Below are 24,839 nucleotides of genomic sequence, written 5' to 3'. Positions count from 1 at the left end.
GCCCCTCATTCTTTTATTTTTTTAAAATAGATTTTACATTAATATTTTTAGAGCAGTTTTAGGTTCATAGTGGAGTTCAGGAAAGAAGTGTAGGAGAGGTCCCGTATGCCTCCAGCGCCCCCCCAACCCATGCACAGCCTTCTCCACTGTCGACACCCCATGCCAGAGCGGGACATTTGTTACAAAAGATGAACCTGCATGGACACACCCTAATTGCTCAAAGTCCATAGTTTACATTAGGGCTCACTCTTAGGTTATGTATTTGTGGGTTTTGACAAATGTATAATGACACATCCGCACCATTATAGCATCCTGCAGAGCAGGTTTGCGGCCCTAAAAATTCTGCTGTGCTCCATGCTCTCACCTCTCCCTCCCCCGGCCCCTGGCAACCACTGATCTTCTTACTGTTTCCATAGTTTTGCCTTTTCCCTCACCCTTTTTAACCAGAGCTGATCTGTTTTACATATTGGTCTTTTGTTTAAAATTTCATTTGAAGACGAGGTAATGCTGCTTCAAAAGAAGACAAGAAAAGGGCTATAAGTTAACAGGAGCCTCCTGGCCATTCCTCTGGCTGTGTGACACTGGGCAAGTCACTTCACCTCTCTGAATCTCAATGTAGCATCCATAAAATGGGAGTGATGGTGGCTGTCTCACATAAATGCTGTTGTACGAAGCACCTGACAGGCACCTGCCAAATAGCAGAGGCTCAACAAGCATAAATTCCCTTTCTCTGCTTGGTCCACTCACATTCAGTCACCCAGTCCGGCCTATTTTGCCTGCAGAGTTCTAGAATTTCTCTCTTCTCCCTATCCCTACCACAACTCCTTTCTAGTTCAGACTTGATCTGGTTCAGAGCATTTAAAAACAATGATTATCCTACATACCTGTGCCAGACGCTCACCTTTAATACAAAGAATGTGCAGCTCTGACTTAGCGATGGGGAGGGAGGCTGGGTGGAGTCCCTGGAGGCGGCAGGCAGGTGCTGCCGGCTGTGTCCCCGTGCAATTCTCCGGGGGCCTTTCCCTCACTCCGACACACTGCCAGGACACTTGAGTGGTCCCTCTGAGTCTGGAGGGCTTTCGTGGTGGTGGCAGGCTGCCCATTTAGAGCCCCACTTCCCAAGTTTCTTATGCACCAAGCTATCTGGTACTCTTGCCAGCACCAATCTCACAAGATGCAATGTGATAGGAAACCACCAACCCACAGAAACCCCTGAGACTTCAGCTGGGCAGCTTGCTGGGGGTGGCATCGCCTTAAATATCCATCCTAGGGTATCTTCTGAGTAAGACCCTCTAAACATAAGGCCCTCGTGGCATCTCACCTGGACTACGCTGTCGATTTCCTGAGTGGTTCCCACGCTCCCATCTGGGATTGGAGAAATAGGCAGTAAGATGAGCAGAACTTGGTGACTTATTAGAAGCTAGAAATGAAAGAAAATGTAAGGACAAGTCCCACGCCCAGAAAATGGTGGCAGTGTCACGGAGTGGAAAAGGGGACCCGGGGGACCTGCACATGTAAGCACTTCCGTGTCGGCCAGCTCAGCGAGCAGGGCCCTGGGACCCACAGGCGTGGATGCCAGGCACGGAGCGAGTCCCGGGCGGGGGGAGGTTGTCTTGTGCCATCCCCAACTGATTTTCCCAGTCTGTCTCTTTGGAGCAATCTCTTCCCTTTTATTTCCAAGTTCTGGGGAGAGTAAATCATTCTTACCCCATGTCCTGTTTACAAGACAATTCTTTGTTTTTTGGAGACAGAGTCTCGCTCTGTTGCCCGGGCTAGAGTGCAGTGGCATCAGCCTAGCTCACAGCAACCTCCAACTCCTGGGCTCAAGCGATCCTCCTGCCTCAGCCTCCCGAGTAGCTGGGCCCACAGGCATGTGACACCATGCCTGGCTAATTTTTTTCTATATATTTTTAGTTAGCCAATTAATTTCTTTCTATTTTTAGTAGAGACAGGGTCTCGCTCTTGCTCAGGCTGGTTTCGAACTCCTGACCTTGAGCAATCCGCCCGCCTTGCCCTCCCAGAGAGCTAGGATTACAGGTGTGAGCCACCACACCCGGCCTATAAGACAATTCTTATATGGCTTATAATCTAGTGTGATACTTTATTGTGCAAGTACCAAGTGTTGGCTTATTGTTTGGCTGAATCGATTAGTTATTTGTGCTTTAATATTGTGTGTGAATACATATTACAAATATTTTTAACAATTTTACTTTATATGTATGCGATAAAAAAACAATATTTTTTAGAAAAGGAAAATTAGGGATCATATAATCCAATGCCCTCAAAATACAAAGTAATTTAGTGTGGATTACTCGAGCACCTTCTGTGTGCCTATATCCTATGATTCCTTCCTTTGGGGAGTTCTTATTCTAACTGGAGGGCAAAGTCACCTCACTGGCCATTGCCATGACTTCCCTAGTGCAGTGGCCAGGGCACAGGGTGTGGCTGGGAGGAGTTGAGGATAGAGCCACCATAATTGCTTTTTGTAGAGCACTGGAAAAGCTGAAAGGTATAAAACATGAGCTGTTTTTTAAAAAAGTCCTGGAGGCAGTGTGGAGAGCAAATAGCAGTAGGAGGAAATGGAGATAGAGAATTCAGTTTAGAATTCTGCCTGACCTATGAGAACAGAAAAGCAAGCATAGTTCCTACCTCTGATGTATTACTGTCCAGTTACTATCCTCACACAGAGATTGGTGAGAAATCTTCAAATCAGACTAAATTTAAATGTATGTAGAAGGCATCGATTTTAATTCATAGACTCAAATTTAAAAGAAATATCATATTCTTTTTTTTTTTTTTTTTTTAGCCAAAGCCATTTGGTAAAAATATCATATTCTTTTTTCCCCCAGACATATTTTAGGCTACTTTATTTCCAAGCCACGTAAAACACATTTTTGTTTTGATTATATAGATAATACAATTTCACTGGAAAATATAGACCATAGAGTCCCCTAAGAGCTGGGTGGCTCCGCCCACTCTGCTCCAGGCCACTGTGACATGGCTGGGCCGGGCCTGTATGTTCAGGGAGCCAGGCTTTCGGGGAAAAGTAGGAAGAGCCATTGATACCAGGAACTTCTATCTCTCAACTGTTCAAAAATTCCTGAGTCCAAAAGCTGCTGACAGCTCTACTATCTGCCCAAAATTATGTAAAGAAAAAACACAGGAAGACTAAATTTAGGATAATATTTCATTGAGTATCTTGCCATAGTTGCCTCTATTCGAAAAAGTTAATGTAGTACAATATGAATTTTGTAAAGTGGGCAATCTATCAGTAATGTACTGGTTTTGGTAATCATATCATGGTTGTGTAAGGGAAAGTCCCTTTTTAAAGGCAAAGTATACTGAATTATTTAAGGAGCATGAGATCTGCAAACATTTACTAGCAAATGTTTACTTTCGATGTTTGTTTCAGGGGAAAATATATAGGCATATATACAGAGAGAGAGGGAGGGAGGTGCACACACACACACACACACTCACACACACAGACTCACACACACACAGAATCAGAGATGGGGAGAGGAAGAATGGCACAGCCAGTGTGGTAAAATATTAATACCGAGGAATCTAGATAAAGGATATGTGGGAAATCTTTGCACTATTTTGTCAACTTTTTTCTCAGTCTATAATTTTTTTCCAAAATTGAAAGGTAAAACAAAAGTTTAGTTTAGTACATGCTGTGTAACACTTTAAGGACCCAGAAAGAGTGGTGGTGGCCGTAGTGTGTGTGTTGGGGGTGGGGGGAGGGGGACAATAAAAACTCAATAGCTGTAGCTCCAAAGAAATTGGAAATCATGCAACCTGATTCTGTACGGTTGCCTCAACTTCTCAAATGTTTGGAGAAACAATCTTTTTGCTTTCTCTAGGTGCAAAGAGGTATAATGGAATAAATGAGAACAGAAGATAAAAAGATTCTCTGTTTTCTGTGATAGCAATTGTGAAATACATATAAATATCAGCCCAGAAGGAATTAATTTGACTAACATAGACGCAAAATCAAAAGTAATAGGAATGTAATCCTTTTGGCGATCTGCATGTGTTCTGAATGCTTTTATCAAATGTTCCTGGGGACGCAGGACACATACTATTGTTAAGATACCTGGAAGGGAGAGGGCAGTCGTCTGATGGAAGAAAGATACTAGATGTCATGTGCTTGCCTTGCTTGGAGAACACTTGATGAAGAAAGATCAAGATACCAACTGCAGGGCTTGGACTGCAGAACCAGAAACCTGACCCCAGGAGCCTCTTCCGGACGTGAACACACGGATGGAGACTCAGACGTGGCCACAGCATGTGGTCCTGATTTGTATCAGGAACTGGAGGCTTATGGATAACCCTCGCCTCAAAGGAAACACAGCACCCTTGATTAGTTAAGGTCTTATTGAAGTCCAACACCATCTGCTCCCACTCGGGGCCTCACCAGGAAGACAGACTGGGGCGGTGGGGGGGGGAGGTAATTTATTAAGTGCCTTCTATGTATGAGGCACAGGGCAGAGTGATGGAAATAAAATGGAGTAAGACACAGGATCTAGGCCGTCAGGTGACTTAGAGGCCAGAGACCAAGGAGTTCCCATAAAACTGAGTTTCTCCATCTGTAAAAGGGGAAACATCCCTCCCTCATATACTAAACATGACATTAGATGAATTGATAGATATAAAGCATGAAGTAAACACTTGGCATGTATTAGGTGCTCAGTAGTTTCTGGTTCCCCCCTCTCTCTTCTGCAGGCGCCTGTCCTGCCGGAGCTGTCTTTGGTTCCTCTGAATCTTTGCCCACTCTGGGCTGTCCTGCCATGGGGGTTCCGTGGACCCAACTCTTGACATTCCACCCAGATGCCCTAAGAGTGTCTGAACTTGCCGTTACAGCCCACCCCACCCTGCACCCCACCCCGAGACCGCTGACCACAGGGCAAACGTTTATTTGGTTGGGAAAGCCATCTGGCTTTAAAATGTGAATATATTTGGTCTGCAACAGTGATTTCAATTTGTAGATTTTGCCATGGTTGTGCTATCAAGCAGTGTTCGGGTTTATTAATTTTATATGTATGAGGAGTCTTTGAAATTGTTAGTTCGTATGGATGGAAATAAATTTTCATGAAATGAACTACAAGTTCTGTTATACAGGACATCTTTAATACTGGAGTAAAATAGCTTTTAGATTACTAGAATGTCAGGTTTCTGCTATAAATTTGTGTAGAAAAAGGGAAAAAAAGAAAGCATAGATGGAACAAAAAAAGAAAAAGAAAAAGAAAGAAAATAGATTTGAAGTCACCGTACTTTTGATTATGTTCAGGGAGCAATTTTCATCCTGTTTTCTCTGGGATCCAGACTTTTGTCCACCCTGTGAAGCCCTGGAAAGGATGGGGTTATTTATTTCAACTCCACCAGTGCTCAGGAGCAGCTTAGGACAGCTGGAGTTTGGCTGGAGGCTGAGCCAGGAGGAAACCGGAAGGGGCCAAAGCGAGGGCTGCAGTTGCAGGCGGCCTGCAAGGAGCACATGTGTTAGATTGCTGGGCTAGACCGGGAGGAAATAGGATATCGAGGCCACTGGGCTGAAACCTTAGCCCAGACCCTCCCACGATAGAACTGAGGCTTGCTGAGGGGCCCGGCTGATTGGTGGACCAAGGGTGGAGGAATATGGATGTTTCAGGCTGATGATTTTTCACTGAAATCACATGAATAGCTGTCTGCCTGAGAAAAGGCTGAGTAGGGTGCACTTTTCTCCCTTGAGTTAATTCTCCCATCGGCCCCACGCTACAATGCTATGGGAGACATTTCATAACTGCTTACAGAGTGCTTCAGGTCTTCACAAAACCAAAGCTAGTAGAAAGTACAGAATCCTGAGAGACCAAGAGAAGGAGCTATGGAGAATGTTGTCAGAGAAGAAATGTGATGAGTTGAACCAAAAGCTTAGATTTTTTTTTAAAAAAAGCATACAGTTGCAAATGATACTGCTTCACTGGACTTGACAAGGAAGGAGATAAAATTGAAAAGCAAATTCTCCGAACCCAGTCAGAAGAAAGAAAAAAGTTATATTTACATTTCCCCCACAATTTTTGTTCTATTCCCTTTCTATGCTTTTTTCTCAGCCTAGGAATGAATTTTGAACCATCATTCTGCTGCCGGAAATTTGTCTCACATTATTACCAAATGTAACTACAAAGTAAGGATACTGATCTCTGCAAATCCTGCATGAGAATCAATGTCATTGTTACATAATCAAAGCACATACAGATGTGATTTAAGACATTGGAAATCTCTGATTTTACTTGTTAGTAAATGGAGTTTGGACTTAACTGATTTCAGAACTTTGCATTTTCAAAATAGTTTATACTTCTGAAATTAATCATATATTATTTAATAACTTAATAACATTAACTGCTTCCTTACCCTCCATTTGATGACTCAGGCAAGATTATCACTAGATTGTGTCATATTGTAAATTCTTAGTCAGCAGGAGTTAGATCTATGAAGTCTCCTGCCTATAACATTTTGCAATTAGATGCTTGACATTGATAATGTTTTGAAATAGGAATTCAGTTTTTAAATTTGGGTCTTTTTGTTTTCAACAGAATGAACCATGAAAATAGTGAAAATTCCATTTTTCTTGTAGTATCATTTTAGACATTGTCAAATTTCCTCAGTTGCAAGCTCAGTTACAGAGAGAAGGAAAGACACTGCCACATACAGAATCAGCAACCAACAGACCCACAACATAACCAACTTGAGAAAGCAGAATAGAAGCAGAAGCTATACACTGTGGGGCACCAGGCTGAAAGACTGAGTTGACTTTAGGTAGGCCTTCTTAATGTAGTCACCCATAGATGCGTTTCAGGGGCTCTGACACTCCCCCAGATTCTCTGGTTGGGAATTTTGGGGGTAGGGCAGCATCTATTTACTCAGATACACAAAGAAGGTCAGGTTATCCTCAACTCTTCCCCCCACACCACCAAAAAAGGTAAAATTCACAAAAACATGTTCGTGTTTTCCCGAGTCCATTAGGTTGAGAAGACAAGATATTTAACCACTGCGGTGCGGCGCCCGCCGGCCGCGACCCCTCGGCCACAGCGGCGCTCACGGTCTGCACGATAGCGTGCGCTGCGCGTTGGCGACGGGCCGTTTTGCTCTTGTGTGATGAAAGTTTTAAAGCACTGAAAGCTTGTTTTACTTTACAGGCAGCTTTACTTGTCATGTAAATCAGAATAGGTAACACATACATATATGTTTTCATTATGATATTTTTAAATGTTCACAATTTTATTTTCATACATGAAAAATTAGAAAAGTCATATCACGGCTGTCGGCTAAAGTCGCTGTGCGCGTCCATCTGTGGCTGTCGGCTACAGTCGCCGCTGGACCCGAAGTGGTTAAGGGCAGCTAAGGCGATGTGCAGGTGATGTTTGGCTACCCTAGGGTCACTTTCTCTCTTCTTTCTGCTAAAAGAACCCTGATTTTGTGTGCTCGCTTCGGCAGCACATATACTAAAACTGGAACGATACAGAGAAGATTAGCATGGCCCCTGCACAAGGATGACACACAAATTCGTGAAGCGTTCCATATTTGCAAAAAAGAACCCTGATTTTGTTCAGGGTGACAATGTGCCTGGCCTGAGGAGATGATTCATGATATTTCAAAACCAGTCGTGACCACTTCATCCTCTTTCATTGACTAGTCGGTTTTCCAGCTGCCCTTTCAGCTACGAGCGCCCCTGGATGTGTGTTGCATTTCTTGCCAGTGAGATGCAAGAGAAAGTCTGCAGGGAGACTTCAGGAGAACTCTTGCTTTCTTGATACATGATAAAGTGGTGGCTGACTCAGCCCTTCCCCTTTTTCCTCCCTTGAACTTGCATGTGACACTTGGAACAACAGCAGCCAATTTGAACCATGAGGTGACACAGATGGGGATGACAAGCCAATATGCAAAAAGAAAAGACAGAGCGTGAGTCCTTAAAGACATCACAGCTGGCAGACCAATCCTGATATGGACTCTGAATTTCTTTGTAAGTGAACAGTAAATGTCCTTACGACTTAAGCTATAGTTAGTGGAGGGTTTCTTCTACTTGCAGCCAAATGTGCCTTAATGGAAACCTTAATCAATTGATTCTGTCAGTTCAAAATGTACCACTAGCAGTTAGATGATGTCTTCAATAGATAACGCTTAACTCTTATTTTGCTGGTCTTCTATATATGCCTGCAGGAAATGCACGGAAAAAACCTATAGTGAAAGGAGTAATCATGGGCTTTTAAATAGTGTTCTTCCTGATATAAAAGATAGTTTGGCTTTACCTTATTTTTGGTTAATAATACTTAACACAATAAAAGGAAATGATTACGTAGGCAAAGTGACCACAGCTCTGCTTCCAACTGAAGTGAACATTAAGTTTCCATGCTTTTCTGCTCCAAACATTGCTATTGTGACACATTTTTGTGCTATGTCATCATTACTGACATAAAAGAGCAATCCATTAAGGTTTGTATTTTTTTGTTTGTTGTATTTTTTTGTTCACTGTAAAAAAGCACATTTTGACATTTTGAAATGTTTTTTTTTTTTTTTTTTTTGAGACAGTCTCGCTTTGTTGCCTAGGCTAGAGTGAGTGCCATGGCGTCAGCCTAGCTCACAGCAATCTCAAACTCCTGGGCTCAAGCAATCCTTCTGCCTCAGCCTCCCGAGTAGCTGGGACTACAGGCATGAGCCACCATGCCCGGCTAATTTTTTCTATATATATTAGTTGGCCAATTAGTTTCTTTCTATTTATAGTAGAGACAGGGTCTCGCTCTTGCTTAGGCTGGTTTCGAACTCCTGACCTCGAGCAATCCGCCCGCCTCGGCCTCCCAGAGAGCTAGGATTACAGGCGTGAGCCACCACGCCCGGACTTGAAATGTTTTCAATCAACTTTTATTGTATTCAAAGATAAACCACTTGGGCCGGGCGTGGTGGCTCACGCCTGTAATCCTAGCACTCTGGGAGGCCAAGGTGGGCGAATTGCTCAATGTAAGGAGTTCAAAACCAGCCTGAGCAAGAGCGAGACCCTGTCTCTACTATAAAAAGAAAGAAATTAATTGGCCAACTAAAAATATATAGAAAAAATTAGCCGGGCGTGGTGGCACATGCCCATAGCCCCAGCTACTGGGGAGGCTGAGGCAGGAGGATCGCTTGAGCCCAGGACTTTGAGGTTGCTGTGAGCTAGGCTGACGCCATGGCACTCTAGCCCAGGCAAAGAGTGAGACTCTGTCTCGAAAAAACAACAACAACAACAACAACAACAACAACAAAAAACAACCAAAGATAAACCACTTAAAAATTTTGAGGTAGCCGGGCGCGGTGGCTCACGCCTGTAATCCTAGCTCTCTGGGAGGCTGAGGCGGGCGGATTGCTCGAGGTCAGGAGTTCGAAACCAGCCTGAGCAAGAGCGAGACCCCGTCTCTATTATAAATACAAAGAAATTAATTGGCCAACTAATATATATAGAAAAAATTAGCCGGGCATGGTGGCGCATGCCTGTAGTCCCAGCTACTTGGGAGGCTGAGGCAGGAGGATTGCTTGAGCCAGGAGTTTGAGGTTGCTGTGAGCTAGGCTGATGCCACAGCACTCACTCTAGCCTGGGCAACAAAGCGAGACTCTGTCTCAAAAAAAAAAAAAAAAAAAAATTTTGAGGAAAATTTTCAAAAAAGGAAAAACCTGCTGAATTAAGTTAGCATATTCTCTAATAAATGTAGTCACATGTATTTCTATAAATATAAAAAATATAAATTTATGTTATAAATTTATATATAGATTTATACATTACTCATATGTATATTTATGTGGATTATCATTACATTTTTCAGAACAGCTTTATAGCACACGGAAGGTGGCAGGGTTGGACGTTTACCAGTTAGCTTCTGCTGTGTAACAAGCCCCTCTGAAATGCCAGGGCGTGAACAGCACAGGCGTGGTCCCTCCTGTGTCTGCAGGCCCGCTGGTCTAGCCTGGGCCTGCCTGGGTGTGGCCCCCCACGGAGGGTTGGCTCTGGGTCTGCTTCGCTCTTCCAGGACCAGCGGGAGGCTGGGATGTGTTTTTCTCATGGCAGTGGCAGAAGTGCCAGCGAGGCACGAGGACGAGCCAACGCACAGCCACCCTTCAAGCCTTTGCTTGTGTCATTGGCCAAACTGAGTCATACGGCCCAGCCCACGTCCACAGTGTGATGAAATAGACCTCACTGCGGGTGGGAGGGAGGGACTGCAAAGTCACATGGCCAAGGTTGCAGGAAGAGTGAAGGGAGAAGAAGTGAAAACAATGACGCAGTGTGAAGGAAGAGACTTGGCAACAAAAGCCAAGCTTTTCTGACTTTGTTCTGACTCAGTTCTTAGAACCTGGTAGAGCGAAGAATCAAAGAAACTATCTTAGGAAAGAGAGATGCCTGGTACTCCTACTGCGAAAGATAAAATTCTTCATACCGAACAGCTTTAGGCCATGCTTAGAAGAATTCTCTTGATAATGCTTTTAAAAAGATCATGGTCCACTGCTACTGCAACATGTCCCCTTCTAGAGTGAGCCTAGTATTTCTATGGAATAAATACAACTTGCTTTCTCATGGTGATTGCCTTTCTATATTTGGGAATTGTACAGAGATTGCCTTTCTAAGAGCCATAACATGTTAATAACCAATATTTTTAACAATAATAACTGACACAATAGCCACGTTCCTCACATGTATTATTTCATGTTAATCTTCACAGCAACTTTATGAAGTAGGAATTATTATTATTTTTTTTTTTTGAGACAGAGTCTCGCTTTGTTGCCCAGGCTAGAGTGAGTGCCGTGGCGTCAGCCTCGCTCACAGCAACCTCAAACTCCTGGGCTCAAGGGATCCTCTTGCCTCAGCCTCCCAAGTAGCTGGGACTACAGGCATGCGCCACCATGCCCGGCTAGTTTTTTCTATATATATAAGTTGGCCAATTAATTTCTTTCTATTTATAGTAGAGACGGGTCTTGCTCTTGCTCAGGCTGGTCTCGAACTCCTGACCTCGAGCAATCCGCCCGCCTCGGCCTCCCAGAGTGCTAGGATTACAGGCGTGAGCCACCGCGCCCGGCCTGAAGTAGGAATTATTTAGTATTCGTATTTTCCAGATGAGAAAACTGAGTCCTAGGTTAAGTAACCTGCTAAAGGTCACAGCTGAGACAGGATTTGGACCCAGTTAATCTCATGTACGATCCACATGTACAACAGGACACACTGCTTCTTGTATCCCCTCTGTGAAAACAGTGCTCGTGCTATTGTTGTTCCAGCTCAGTATGGCACATGAAAGCCCACAGCCAAACTGATACCATGAAATATACATGCTGTAAAATAAAAATAAATTATGCATCTATTATATATTACAGTTTTTTTCAGTATTGTAATAGAGAAGATAGCCTATCCAGATTGCTTTTGAGCCCTATTTTCTGAGGATCTGGGTTGATTGTTAGTAGATAAGTGCATTTTACACAACACATGAATTTTCTAATATTCTGAGCCCTCTCATTTACCGGGGCCAGCCATACCCTTGGCCTCATTGGCCTCTCAAACCAGTCCAGCTTGTGCTAGCCACGCCCACGGCAGACTAGCAGCCTAAAGTCTTGCTACCAGTGACCTGCCACCCTGTTTTGGCAGATCCCAGCCCCAGGGCTTCCCTTATTGCTCAGGACTACTGGCGAGTGTGTAGGCAGCTCCGCTGGGTCCCCACTGCTGCTTAAAAACATTTTTTTCCCTCTCTGATTCTCCATCATGGTCTGCATCCTTTTCTAAAACTGGTATTAACTCAGCACATGGAATAACATTTGAAGAAACCCCCCCAGAACTCAAATCCAGCAGGAGCCTTTTTCTGGGCCTGAATTTAATCCTCAGCCTTCTGTCTCACCCTTTTTTGCTCATGGATCTGAACAAAAGTAATCTCTGGGCTTTTAAATGTTTTCAACAGTCATGTGAATGATAGTCTTTTTCATTTGTGTTAAGCTATAAAAATAATTACTTTAAAAAGGGTATTCTATGAACAGATTAATAAAATGTGGTGTGTATGTGTGTATACATACACACACACACACCATGGAGTACTACTCAGCCCTAAAAAGGATGGATTAATGTCTTTTGCAACAGATGGAACTGGAGACCATTATCCTAAGTGAAGTATCTCAAGAGTGGAAAAACAAACACCACATGTACTCACTATTAAATTGGAACTAACCAATGAGTACACACGTGCACAGAGGGAAGTAAAACTCAGTGGAAATCAAGCAGTGGAGGGAGGGTGAAGGGGAGGGGCAAAAACCCACCTGGTGGGTGCAATGAACACTGTTTGGGTGATGGGCACACCTATAGCCATGACTCAAACAATACATGTAACCAGAAACATTTGTACTCCCTTCATATTTTAAAATAAAATATATATATATATATTAAATTGAAAAAGAGTATTCTTAACAAAAATGCTTTTGGTATGAACTAGAAATGACACATTCCTTTATCATACAAGAGCTTTCATGTGAACTATAAGTCAACAGTTATTCATTTAACCAGTGTGTGATTTTTGATTCTTTAACAAGAGTGGCATAATTTGGGAGGTGCTTTGGGAATGCTAATAGGAGGGTGGTTAAGCCCCCTTGAGGGTGAAATTCAAATTATTTTTATAACTGATATGGCACAAACACTGACCACTCAGAATGGACACTGGTCATAACTGGCCTCTGTGGCCATTGGTGTCACCTCCACTCCCGACCAGACCAGCCTCCCTGTGGCGCCAGCACTGGTTCCCAGCCCCATTACCCCGTCTCTGGCTCCAAACTTCTGTTAGGCGCTTTTGTAAACAAAATCCACTGTGGAAAGGGAAGGATTTGTCGCCATTTAGGAGATTCAGTTTCTGAGGCAATTTCAAAAGGTTTTCAAAGAGATCTCGAGCACTCACTAGAATAAGTTACCCCTACTTAAAGCGTGCTGCTGATTGAGAACATAGAAATTCTGGCATATTTATTCAAGGACAAGCATTGTTATTTGGTCATACTTCCTGGGAACTGGCATACTTAGTGGTGGCTTTCATGAAATGGCTATCATTTTAATGAAACGTCAAGTCAGGTGACAGTTGTCTGACTTAGTTGGAGAACCTTAAGCCTATGGAGAAAAGGAGGTTATTGTTAGATTGGAGCAGTAGGTGGAGAAGTATCACATTGTACAGGAAAAATCTGGATTTGGAAAGAGCAACCAGATATCCCAGTCTGACAACCAGCAGCGAGGGAACAGCCTGTGCTGTTTGCTTTCAGCGTCTGGGTTGCAGGATCGATGGAGTCCGTAGGAACAGAAACACGTGCCCCAAACAGAAATCGTGAGGAGCTCAGCTCTGTGTCAGTGGTGCTTCGTTTGCTCTCCACGCTCACAATGTTTTTTTTTTTTTTTCATTGTGGGTTTGCAAGTTAGAAGTTCTGTGGAAAGAGAACTGAGTGAAGAGGACATGGGAAATGTGGGATTGGCTCTGGGGCTTGCAAATAATATAGAGTAATTCCACCAAGGAGAAAGAGGCTCTCTCTGGTGATTTTTCTTTTCTTAATTATACTTTTCTGTATTATGTAAATGTTTTACAATAAATATATCTTTATAATCTAAAAAGTATTATTTAAAAATGTTACGATCTGTAACAATTAATGAAGAAGTACACAGTGTAGTTTTAGTTCTCAAAATTATAGAAGTAATACATCAATACATTCTTATTGTGAAAGTGCCAGGGCAAGCCATAATGACACAGCTGAATGGGAAGCTCCCTGCTCACTGTCCTTCCCATGCTTTCCTGCCTGGAGGGACAGTTTTGTGTGCATCCTTCTAGTCCCTTCCTATGCGTTCTTTTCTGAATATATGTGCATATATCTCTCATATTTATATAAATGTGATCACACTACACATACTGTTTTATAATTTACCTTTTTCATTTATACTACGTTGATTTTTTTTTTTTTTTTTTGAGACAGAGTCTTGCTTTGTTGCCCAGGTTAGAGTGAGTGCCGTGGCGTCAGCCTAGCTCACAGCAACCTCAAACTCCTGGGCTCAAGCAATCCTCCTGCCTCAGCCTCCTGAGTGGCTGGGACTAGAGGCATGTGCCACCATGCCCGGCTAATTTTTTCTATATATATTATTTAGCCAATTAATTTCTATTTATAGTAGAGATGGGTTTTGCTCTTGCTCAGGCTGGTTTCGAACTCTTGATCTCGAGCAATCTGGCTGCCTCGGCCTCCCAGAGTGGGTGATCTTTGAATATTAGTATATATAGGTTTACCTCATACTTTTTATTCAAAAGTTTAAAAAACAAATATAACTTTATTCATTTCATCCCTTTTCATAGCTGCATATTATTTACTAAATATATACAATATATACATACATATTTATAACACAGGTACCATAATTCATTTAACCATATCTTAAATAATGGACATGAAGTTGTTACAGTGACTATCCTTATCCTTATGTACATGTGCAAGAATTTTTGTAGGAACGATTTCTTTTTTTTTTTTTGAGACAGAGTCTCACTTTGTTGTCCAGGCTAGAATGAGTGCCATGGCGTCAGCCTAGCTCACAGCAACCTCAAACTCCTGGGCTCAAGCGATCCTTCTGCCTCAGGCTCCCGAGTAGCTGGGACTACAGGCATGTGCCACCATGCCCGGCTAATTTTTTATATATATATCAGTTGGCCAATTAATTTCTTTCTATTTATAGTAGAGACGGGGTCTTGCTCTTGCTCAGGCTGGTTTTGAACTCCTGACCTTGAGCAATCCGCCCGCCTCGGCCTCCCAAGAGCTAGGATTACAGGCGTGAGCCACAGCGCCCGGCCTTGGAACAATTTCTTGAAATGGAGTCTCGGGGTGAGAGTGTACACATACTCATAATGGCAAATAGTGCTGAACTGCCTTCCTAAAAGACACTGTCACTTTATACTCCCCATATGGGTAAGTCCTGTTTCCTCAGCTCCTAGCATTTTGTTGACATCATATCTTGAAAAATACAGCAAATTTATCAAGAATATTGGGCAGAATTCTTTCTTTTATAATAAGAAAACATATTGTAAAATTACATTGAAATGTCGCATTTCAAGATAGGAAGCAAAGACACCAAAATGGCAAAAGTGGTTCTCTTTGGGAGATGGGCTGTGGGAAAATTTCATTTCTTATGGAATCTGAAAAAAAAAAAAAGACAGTTAATTAAAAATGAGAATGTTAACATTCAAACATAAATATTATAGAAAAAATAGTGGTTATAGAAAGAAAGAGAAAGGGAGAAAGGGAAAGACACCATACATAAGTCCTTGTCTATGTAGCCGTTAGATGGAATAGAATTGGAGAGCTGGTTTGTTTATACTGCAAAGCAATGCTAGCTTGGGCTTTCTGGACACAAAAACACTTATTCAGAATAGACATTAGAGTAGATTCTTTAAAATGTTATTAAAACATATAATTAATACAATCTGAGAGTAGAAATGATTTAACACTTTGGAAAAACTTTAATAATCTCATTATTTTATGTTAGAATCCAGCCTAATTTAAAAGAACATTGGTTTATAAAATAAGGTGTGACATAATAAAATTAGGGACAAAAATGAATGTTTTTACGGAGAAGTTTCTGTCAGTGTTCATTGACTATTACACATTTTCTTTTTCAGTCGTAAGATATAAAATATTGAGCAACTAATAATTTTTAAAAATTATCCTAGGATAATTGTTGTATGAGATTATTCAAAAGTGAGTTTATGAGGTCCATTTCCTGAATAATAATCTAAGTTCAATAATTTAAAAAAAAAAATTCACAGGTGAGATAAATGTGACAACATTGCAGAGTGGATCAGCTCTATCACTTGATGTATTGCCCTTAGTTTAAAATGACTGTTTTTTAAAAACATATGGCTCCCAGCTGAAGCTTTATCACTGCTACTGTTTTTCTTCTCAAAAGATCATATACCAGTTTGATAAATTTTATCCGTGGGAAAATATTTTCTCTTCAAGTTAGGAATGAATTTCTGCAATTGGAAACATTTCTTACATTTAAAATATTGAATCAGAACATGCTCTTCTTTTAATGGTAGGAGTAAGTCTTTAGCCAATGAGTCATTAGAACACAGAATGGCGAAGCAACATGTCAAGAGACTGTCATGGAACTTGCACAAAGCTAGAGTTGCCTTACTCGTCTTTCCAGCCTGGTGTCCTGTGCCAACAGGCCGCAGATGTCAGCAGTGAGCATGTGTGCATTCTGCCCACAGGTTTGGGAGGACACAAAGTGAGACAGAACCTGGCAGCTCAAACTCACTAAGGATGTGCAGGAGTTTCAGGAGGGCACTACCCTGAACTTGGAACAGTGGACGAGATCAAGTTCAGGATCTCGTTGACAGAAAGATGATCCAGAGAGTTAGAGCTCCAAGCTCACCCACCCCACCCTGTAACTCACGAATTCCTCTGTCAGAAATCCCACTGAGGCTGGTCCTGGTTTCAGGGTAATGGTCACACACGCTGCTTCTGAGATCCTAGACAATGATGACTCCAGAGGGGTAAGGAAATCAACTGCCCCAGCAGTCATGGGAATGGGCTCTTGAATGGACCCCACTCACTCAGGTCTTGGGAGCCAGTCTAGGCTGCCCATCGCTGACCTGGCCACTTTCTTACCTTGGCATACCTAACTACTCCTCGCTCCAAACCCCACATCCCTTCCTCGCTTGCCTCTTGCCTTCTTTCTTGAGGAATCCTTTTCTGTGCCCCTGAACCCACCCCTCCCACCACCCTATATTCCTGATCTGGTAGGAGCAGGCCATGGACCAACACAAGTACTAAGTAAATGTGTTTTGAATGAGTAAAATCAAGGGTCATGTATGGCTCAGAATTCTCAACATTTATGCAAACTCTTTAAACTCTTTTATGTTTGTCTATTATACTGCATTTTTGGGTAATGAGTTCTTTAAGCTAGTTACTTACCAAGTAAAGTAATTCTTAATTGTTCTCAGCAGACATTACAAGGAATGCAAGCAGTGCTTTTTAATTGAAACATCTTGGGATTCATTTGAAAAAATTGAGTTCATTTTATCCAGATTGTATGTCTTTTCAGAAAATGTGAACTGTCTATTCACTTCACAACCTTTGTGTTTTCGGCATTTTCTGTCTTCATTTAGCAGAATCTCTTCTCTTTTCCCTCCTTAACCCCTACCCTACTCTTTCCCTCTCTTAATCCTTTTTGGCATAGTGATCAAAAACGCTTGTAAGTATTTCCTTTGGTGGAAATCTCGCAAACATTTTTAAAAAAGAGTTTGATGGTAACATTTGTTGCCTTTGGGAGCCTTAAAACCTTATCTTCAAGCAACTAATTTGCCAAGCCCTAAGGCTTGGTCTGATGGTTCAGAGATATTTTTTATGTAAAGAGGATTTATTTTATCCCTAAATAAGTTGTCTTGAACTGTCTTTATGAGCAAATATAATTTCTCTGGAAGAAGAACTTTTTGGTGAGGGAAGTCTAAACAAGTTCTTTTATTTTTGTCCCCAGGTGTGATCACCCTTTCCTTCTTTCTACTTTTTATTTTTACCTATTTTTTTGAGACAGGGTCTTGCTCTGTTGCCCAGGCTAGAGTGTAGTGGCATCATCATAGTTCACTTCAGCCTCAAATTCCTGGGCTCAAGCAGTCTTCCTGCCTTAGATTCTGAGTGAGATTATAAGCACCAAGCCCAGCTAATTTTTCTATTTTTTATAGTTCTTGCTATGTGGCTCAGGCAACCCTTATACACTTATACACATGTACACAGTGGAGCCCTTATATACTGCTAGTGAAATGTAAAGTGTAAAGTGGTGCGGTGGCACAGCCACTTTGGAAAACAGTCTGGCAGTTCTGCCAAATGTTAAGCACAAAGAGTTACCATATGAACTAGCAATTACACTCCTATGTATACACCCAGAAGAATTGAAAACACATATCAACACAAATTGATATACATGGATGTTCTTAGCAACATTATTCATAATAGCCCCAAAGTGAAAATAACTCAAATGTCCTTCAACTAGGGAATGGATAAACAAAATGTGGTGTATCCACACAACAGAATATTATTTGGCAGTAAAAAGGAACGAAGTACTGATACATGCCATGACACAGGACAAACCTCAGAAACATATTATGGCAAAGAAAATAGTCACAAAAGATCACATATTGTATGGTCCCATTTATATGTAATGTCCTGAATATTCAAATCTATAGAGACAGAAAGATTAGTGATTGTCTCAGGGGGGCGGGAGGGAAGGAAGAGCGACTACTAAATCATATAAGGTTGCTTTGGGGGATATGAAAATGTTCTTATAGTGCCAGTTGTACAGCTCTGTAAATATATTAGAAAGCACTGAGTTGTACAGTTATAAAAGGGCGAGCTTTGGGATATGTAAATTAAATCTCAGGAAAGTTATTTCTTAAAAAGAACAGGTGTGGTGGCTCACACCTGTAAACCTAGCACTTTTGGAGGCAAAGGCAGGAAGATTGCTTGAGGTGAGGATTTTGGTTGCTTCATATTCTTGCCAACTTGATATAGTCCATATTTTTTCGTTTTAGCCATTGGGTAGGTACATAGTGCTATTATATTATGGTTTTATTTGCATTTCTCTGATAACTAGTGAAATTGAGCACATTTTTATATGTTATTGGACATTTGTATATATCTGCTTTTTGTTGTGCAGTTTTTTTCTTTTTAAATTTGTTCCTATTTGTCCATTTCTTACTATTGACTTCTTTTTCTTATTTTTGAGACAGAGTCTCACTCTGTTGCCCGGGCTAGAGTGCTGTGGTGTTAGCCTAGCTCACAGCAACCTCCAACTCCTGGGCTCAAGCGATCCTTCTGCCTCAGCCTCCTGAGTAGCTGGAACTACAGGCATGTGCCACCATGCCCGGCTAATTTTGTCTATATATTTTTAGTTGGCCAATTAATTTCTTTCTATTTTCAGTAGAGACAGGGTCTCGCTCTTGCTCAGGCTGGTTTCAAACTCCTGAGCTCAAGCAATCCTCCCACCTTGGCCTCCCAGAGTGCTAGGATTACAGGGGTGAGCCATTGCACCCGGCCTTGACTTCTTTTTCAAATTGGTTTGTTCTTTAAATAATCTGGTTGACAAATCTTTTGTCAAATAAGTGTATTATGGATTTCTTCTATTCTTCAGCCTGCCTTTTTAGTATCTTAGTGGTGCCTTTTGATGGATAGAAATTCTTAACTTTCATTAGATTAATATGTCATTTATTTCCTTTATGGGGAGCACTTTTTTGGTCCTATTTAAGAACTTTTTTGTCTATTCCAAATAACGATTTTTCTTTTTCTTTCACATTTAGATCAGCAACCCATCTGGTATGAGGTAAAGATTTTTTCCACCATAAGGATAGCCAGTTGATCCCTAACCAATTCATGAAAAGACAGTCGTTTCCCTACTGTACTGCAAAGTCACCTTTGCCATAAGTTAGGTAACCATATGGGTATGGGCCCATTTCTGGACTGTTTTCCCATTGGTCTACTTGTCTATCTTTATGCCAATATAACTGTCTTAATTACTATAGCTTTAGGTTTTGATAGCTGTTAGTAGAGTGACCCAACTTCATTCTTCTTTGATCGTCTTGGCTCTTTTTGGCCTTTTGCATTTCACATATATTTTAGAATAAATTTGTCAATTTACACACAATATGTACACACACCATGCTGGGATTTTGACTGGCACTGCATTGACTTTGTGTATCTTTTAAATCATAAAAATGACATTTACTGGCTGGGTGTGGTAGCTCATGCCTGTAATCCTAGCACTCTGGGAGGACAAGGTGGGCTGATCACTCAAGGTCAGGAGTTCAAAACCAGGCTGAGTAAAAGTAAGACCCCGTCTCTACTAAAAATAGAAAGAAATTAATTGTCCAGCTAAAAATATATAGAAAAAAATTAGCTGGGCATGGTGGCGCATGCCTGTAGTCCCAGCTACTTGGGAGGCTGAGGCAGAAGGATTGCTTGAGCCCAGGAGTTTGAGGTTGCTGTGAGCTAGGCTGATGCCACGACACTCTAGCCCAGGCAACACAGTGAGACTCTCTCAACAACAACAAAAAGATATTTCCTCTACTTATTTAGGGCTTTTAAAAGTTTTCCTCAAGGCCGGGCGCGGTGGCTCACGCCTGTAATCCTAGCACTTTGGGAGGCCGAGGCGGGCGGATTGCTCAAGGTCAGGAGTTCGAAACCAGCCTGAGTGAGACCCCGTCTCTACCAAAAATAGAAAGAAATTAATTGACCAACTAAAAATATATATATACAAAAAATTAGCTGGGCATGGTGGCACATGCCTGTAGTCCCAGCTACTCGGGAGGCTGAGGCAAGAGGATCTCTTGAGCCCAGAAGATTGAGGTTGCTGTGAGCAAGGCTGACGCCATGGCACTCACTCTAGCCTGGGCAACAAAGTGAGACTCTGTCTCAAAAAAAAAAAAAAAAAAAAAGTTTTCCTCAATATCGTTTTGTAGTATTTCATGGATAGGTCTTTCACATCTTTCATCAGATTTATTACTGGGTATTTGATATTTTTCAAAAGGTAAATTTTAAAAGTTTAATTTTCTCTTTATTGTTGGTGTACAGAAATTGATTTTTGTAAACTAACTTTGTATCTAGTAACCTTATTAACTTCACTCATTAATTCTAGTACTTTGAAGATTATTTTGGATTACTTATATATATTTAATCATGTAATCAGTTTTGTTTCCAACTTGTATCCCTTGCTAAAACCATGTTCTCTTTCACTCTCTCTCTCTCTCTCTTTTTTTTAAGAGATGGGGTCTTGCTGTTATCCAGGCTAGAGGATGGTGGCTATTCACAGGTGCAATCCCACTACTGATCAGTGGAGTTTGACCTGTTCTGGTTTCTGACCTGGGCTGGTTCACCCTTTCTTAGGCAACCTGGTGGTCCCCCTACTCCTGGGAGGTCACTAGATGCCAAATTTAGTGCAGATATCTGTCTGGGATAACCCACTACAGCCCAGAACTCCTGGGCTCAAGTTGTTCTCCATGTTCTCTCTTATACAGTATTGTTCAGTCTCTTTTGATCCTTTCCTTTGTTATAGCCCAGAATAATGGTAAGAGCCATCAGTTCTCAGCTTCCGCGAATCCTCAATAGTTCTTTTTAACACAGGTGTCACATTTGGGAAATGATATTTTGCTAAGCACTCCTCAGTTCCATACTTGAATTCCTTTAAAACAGCTTGGTAATTTCTAGATTGTCTAAATGTTTAAATCTATCTTAGTCTCCTTATTTGATCAAATTTCTTTCTTAAGATTCTTAGAGTAAAATGGTAACATCTTGATCAATTTAGCTTAATTTGTGTTTGGGAAAGTGAATAGTACGACATGGCTAGAACTTAGGGTGGTGGAGGTATGAGCTAAAGCTGAAAAAACAGCTTGTTACATCCAAAGCAAGGGATCTAAGAGGGAGGAGAGGGGATAGGGTCACAATCTTCTTGTAATGTAATTTTGGGAATGACATCCCATTCCTTTTGTGGCCATATTCTATTAGAAGCGGGTCACTAGGTCCAGTCCACACTCAAGGGAGAGGATTACACAAGGCTGTGAGTACTAGGAGGTGGCAATATATGGGAACATTTTAGAGGCTGTCTACCACATTTCCCTTGGGCTTTCTAGAGGTGAGACGATTTTAACCTGATTCTGAAAAGGAATGGGCTAATTTAAATCACAACCAAATTATGTTATCATTTGCTTATTAAGGTTTCTCGACATGCCATCCATCTGCTGGCCCTGCCTAGGGTGTTTTCTAGACTGCGTATAATGCCACTCTTGTTCTTTATGACAGATCATGCCTTCTCAGGCCTTCAATTGATACCTCTGTATTGGACAACTGAACTGCTGATGTCCCACCCTTCCCTACACTCGTCCCTCCACACGCCTACGTCAAGGAACAAGTCTAGTTAAAAATCCTCAAGCACAGAGTTTTTGTTTGTTTGTTTGTTTTTGAGACAGAGTCTCACTCTGTTGCCCAGGCTAGAGTGAGTGCCGTGGCGTCAGCCTGGCTCACAGCAACCTCAATCTCCGGGGCTCAGCGATCCTATTGCCTCAGCCTCCGGAGTAGCTGGGACTACAGGCATGCGCCACCATGCCCGGCTAATTTTTTGTATATATATTTTTAGTTGGTCAATTAATTTATTTCTATTTTTTGGTAGCGACGGGGTCTCGCTCAGGCTGGTTTCGAACTCCTGACCTTGAGCAATCCGCCCGCCTCGGCCTCCCAAAGTGCTAGGATTACAGGCGTGAGCCACCACGCCCAACCTGGATCTCTCTTTTGAATCTGATATCCAATCTGTCAGCAAATTGTATTGTCTATACCTTCAAAATAAGTCCAGAATCTGACTACTTTTCACCAGCTTGCTGTTCCCACTTTGGTCCTAGTCACAGTCATTCCTGCCTGGATTATTACAACAGACTCATCACCGTCTTCTCAGATTTGGCCCTTGGTCCACCTCAGGGCCCTCTCAACATAGCAGTTAGAATGATCTAAGTGACCAAATCACCTTTCTACTTGAAATCCTTTCAAGTAAAACAAAGTACTAATCACAGCCCACAAGTCCCTAAAAGCTCTGCGGCCCCTCATCTCTTCGACATCCTCTCCTGCTTGCCCCCTCCTGTCCTAGAGCACACCAGCCACGCTCCCACCTCAGACTGAGGCACTGGCCATTCCCTCTGCCTAGAATGCCCTTCTCTCAATAGGTGCTCCCTCACCTCCTTCAAGTTTTTCTTCAAATGTCACCTTCAAAATGAAGACTTCCCTAACAGAGCTATGTGGTATTTGCACCCAATACTTCCCTCCTTCCATGCTTTTTCTCCATCTTATTTATCACTACCTCATGTGCTGTGTAATTAGTCTGTTGTTTGCTTCTCTTCACTAGAAGGTGGGGGTTTCCTGTTTTGCTCACATTGTATTCCTAGCACCTGAACAGTGTCATTCACAGAGTAAACACTCCATAAATACTTGTTGAATGCTGTATGAATACACGAATGTGTGAGAAGTAAATCCCATTCATGGTGTTGAAGGGAGGTTCTGTGAAGTGAAGGGATGGGAAGGGAAATTCTGTGATGCTAACAGCCTTACCTTTGCACCGAACCTCTTCTAGTTCCTCCAGGACAACCCTGAGGATATACTGGGTGCCAGCAGTGGTAGGGGCTGGGGGTCCAACGGTGAATAAGGTGGAGCTAAGGCCTATCTTACAGGTTTAACTTTCCATTTTTTGTTTCATCTCATAACTGTAATGGTGAATCTTTGTTTTTAACAAAGGACAGATGATGTACCACTAGCGTTGTAACTGTAATCTTAGCATCTTTATACGAATATTAAAGCTTTGTGATTCTCACCCTCCACAACTGCCTTTGTGTTTAGCCTGGCTTTCTGTGGCATCTAGGCCCCTTTAGTAACCAGCATTCTCACACACACACTCACACTTGTGTGTACATTTTTTTTCCCCCACTGAAATGATCACAAAGGTATGTACGACAGGCCTGCATATTTTCTTGCTTTCCTTGGTTGGACATCTTCAGATAGTCTTTCTTTGTAGCAAAAACAAATTTCTTCTTTCTCTTAACTTCCCTGTATTAATCAATATATGCAAAAATTACAAGACATCATATGCTCTCTATATACAATGAAGTCCTTCTGCAATGTTTTCAAATTATCCCCTTTTCCTGCCATCACTGCGACCTAAATTATCTTGCTTAAATGGATGTCACCACTGAATTAAGAGAATATTGTGATCCCTTTTTCCTGTTCCAACCTAGCCTTCATATTTATAAATATGTCTAAGTATAAATATTATATTTAATATAGTCCCATTTAACACTCTACTCTTAGTCTTTCCAATGGAAACTCTCAGCTGTAGTTATATAATATTCTATACAATCACTTGGAGTAGATGTTCATGTCCATCTCAGAGGCCCTGTCTGCCCCACCAATGAATGGTGTTCTTGTACTGTTTTCAGGAGCCAGCTAAAATTTCCTTTTCTGAGATTTTTTTGGGGAACATTTTGATTCCACATCATTCTTTGATTCTAAACACCCGTTAACAATTCATATAACATCTCACATTATGCTGCATTTGTTTATATATATTACTTTGATTTGCTAATAGTTTCTAATGTAATTTCCTTGGCTTTCCTCTAAAAGAATGCCCCCATTGTTTTAATATTAGAGGAGAGAATAAAATCAATAATTTGATAAGCAACTTAGGGATAGTCAATTTTTGAGGTTTAAATTGCTGCTTGAAAAAGCAATTGTAAATTGCTGATCTAGATGAAAACATCTTACTAACTGAAAACCAATGCATTGGTAACTGTTAGGTATGCCAGTTGGAAGTTGTTACATTATTTCATAGTCACATCTCAGTTATATACCCTATCTACTGTTGCACACTTTTTATCATTATTTATAAGATAATTTTGTTTTTATTTGGGCACAGAATTTTTTCTCCGTATCGTTCAGCTTCCCTTCATATACATTAGTTCAAAATAGTTCAAAATATATTAGTTCAAAATATATTCGAGGAATGGCATGGAGATTTAGGAAAGGTGGGAAAATGGGCTAATTCATCAGAAGAATAATTCTGGACAGTCATTAAAAATCGTAGTCATTCAAAAAACATCATTAAAAATATAAAAAACATTTCTTTAGACTTTTAACCCAATAGTTGATAGTTCACTATTTCTCACTTTCCAGTCTGAACTCTCAACATGAAATCTCAGTTTACGTGGATGAGTGGTATTTCGCCCAGTGGATGGAATCCTTTTAAAAATAAACTCGGAATATCCTTAACTTCATTG

The 24,839-nt window shown here is 41.4% G+C and overlaps 1 non-coding gene across 1 annotated transcript; it reads left to right on the top strand.

Moving 5' to 3' along the window:
• Positions 1–7,457: 7,457 nt before the first annotated feature.
• LOC142873131 (U6 spliceosomal RNA) lies at positions 7,458–7,564 on the top strand. The gene has a single exon (XR_012921179.1). It is a non-coding gene; the product is annotated as a U6 spliceosomal RNA (small nuclear RNA).
• Positions 7,565–24,839: the final 17,275 nt, after the last annotated feature.

Source organism: Microcebus murinus, chromosome 9 (assembly GCF_040939455.1).
Source record: "Microcebus murinus isolate Inina chromosome 9, M.murinus_Inina_mat1.0, whole genome shotgun sequence".
Taxonomy (NCBI): Eukaryota; Metazoa; Chordata; class Mammalia; order Primates; family Cheirogaleidae; genus Microcebus; species Microcebus murinus.
The sequence above is the reverse complement of the archived record's forward strand: the minus strand, read 5'-3'. Positions and strand labels throughout refer to the sequence as shown.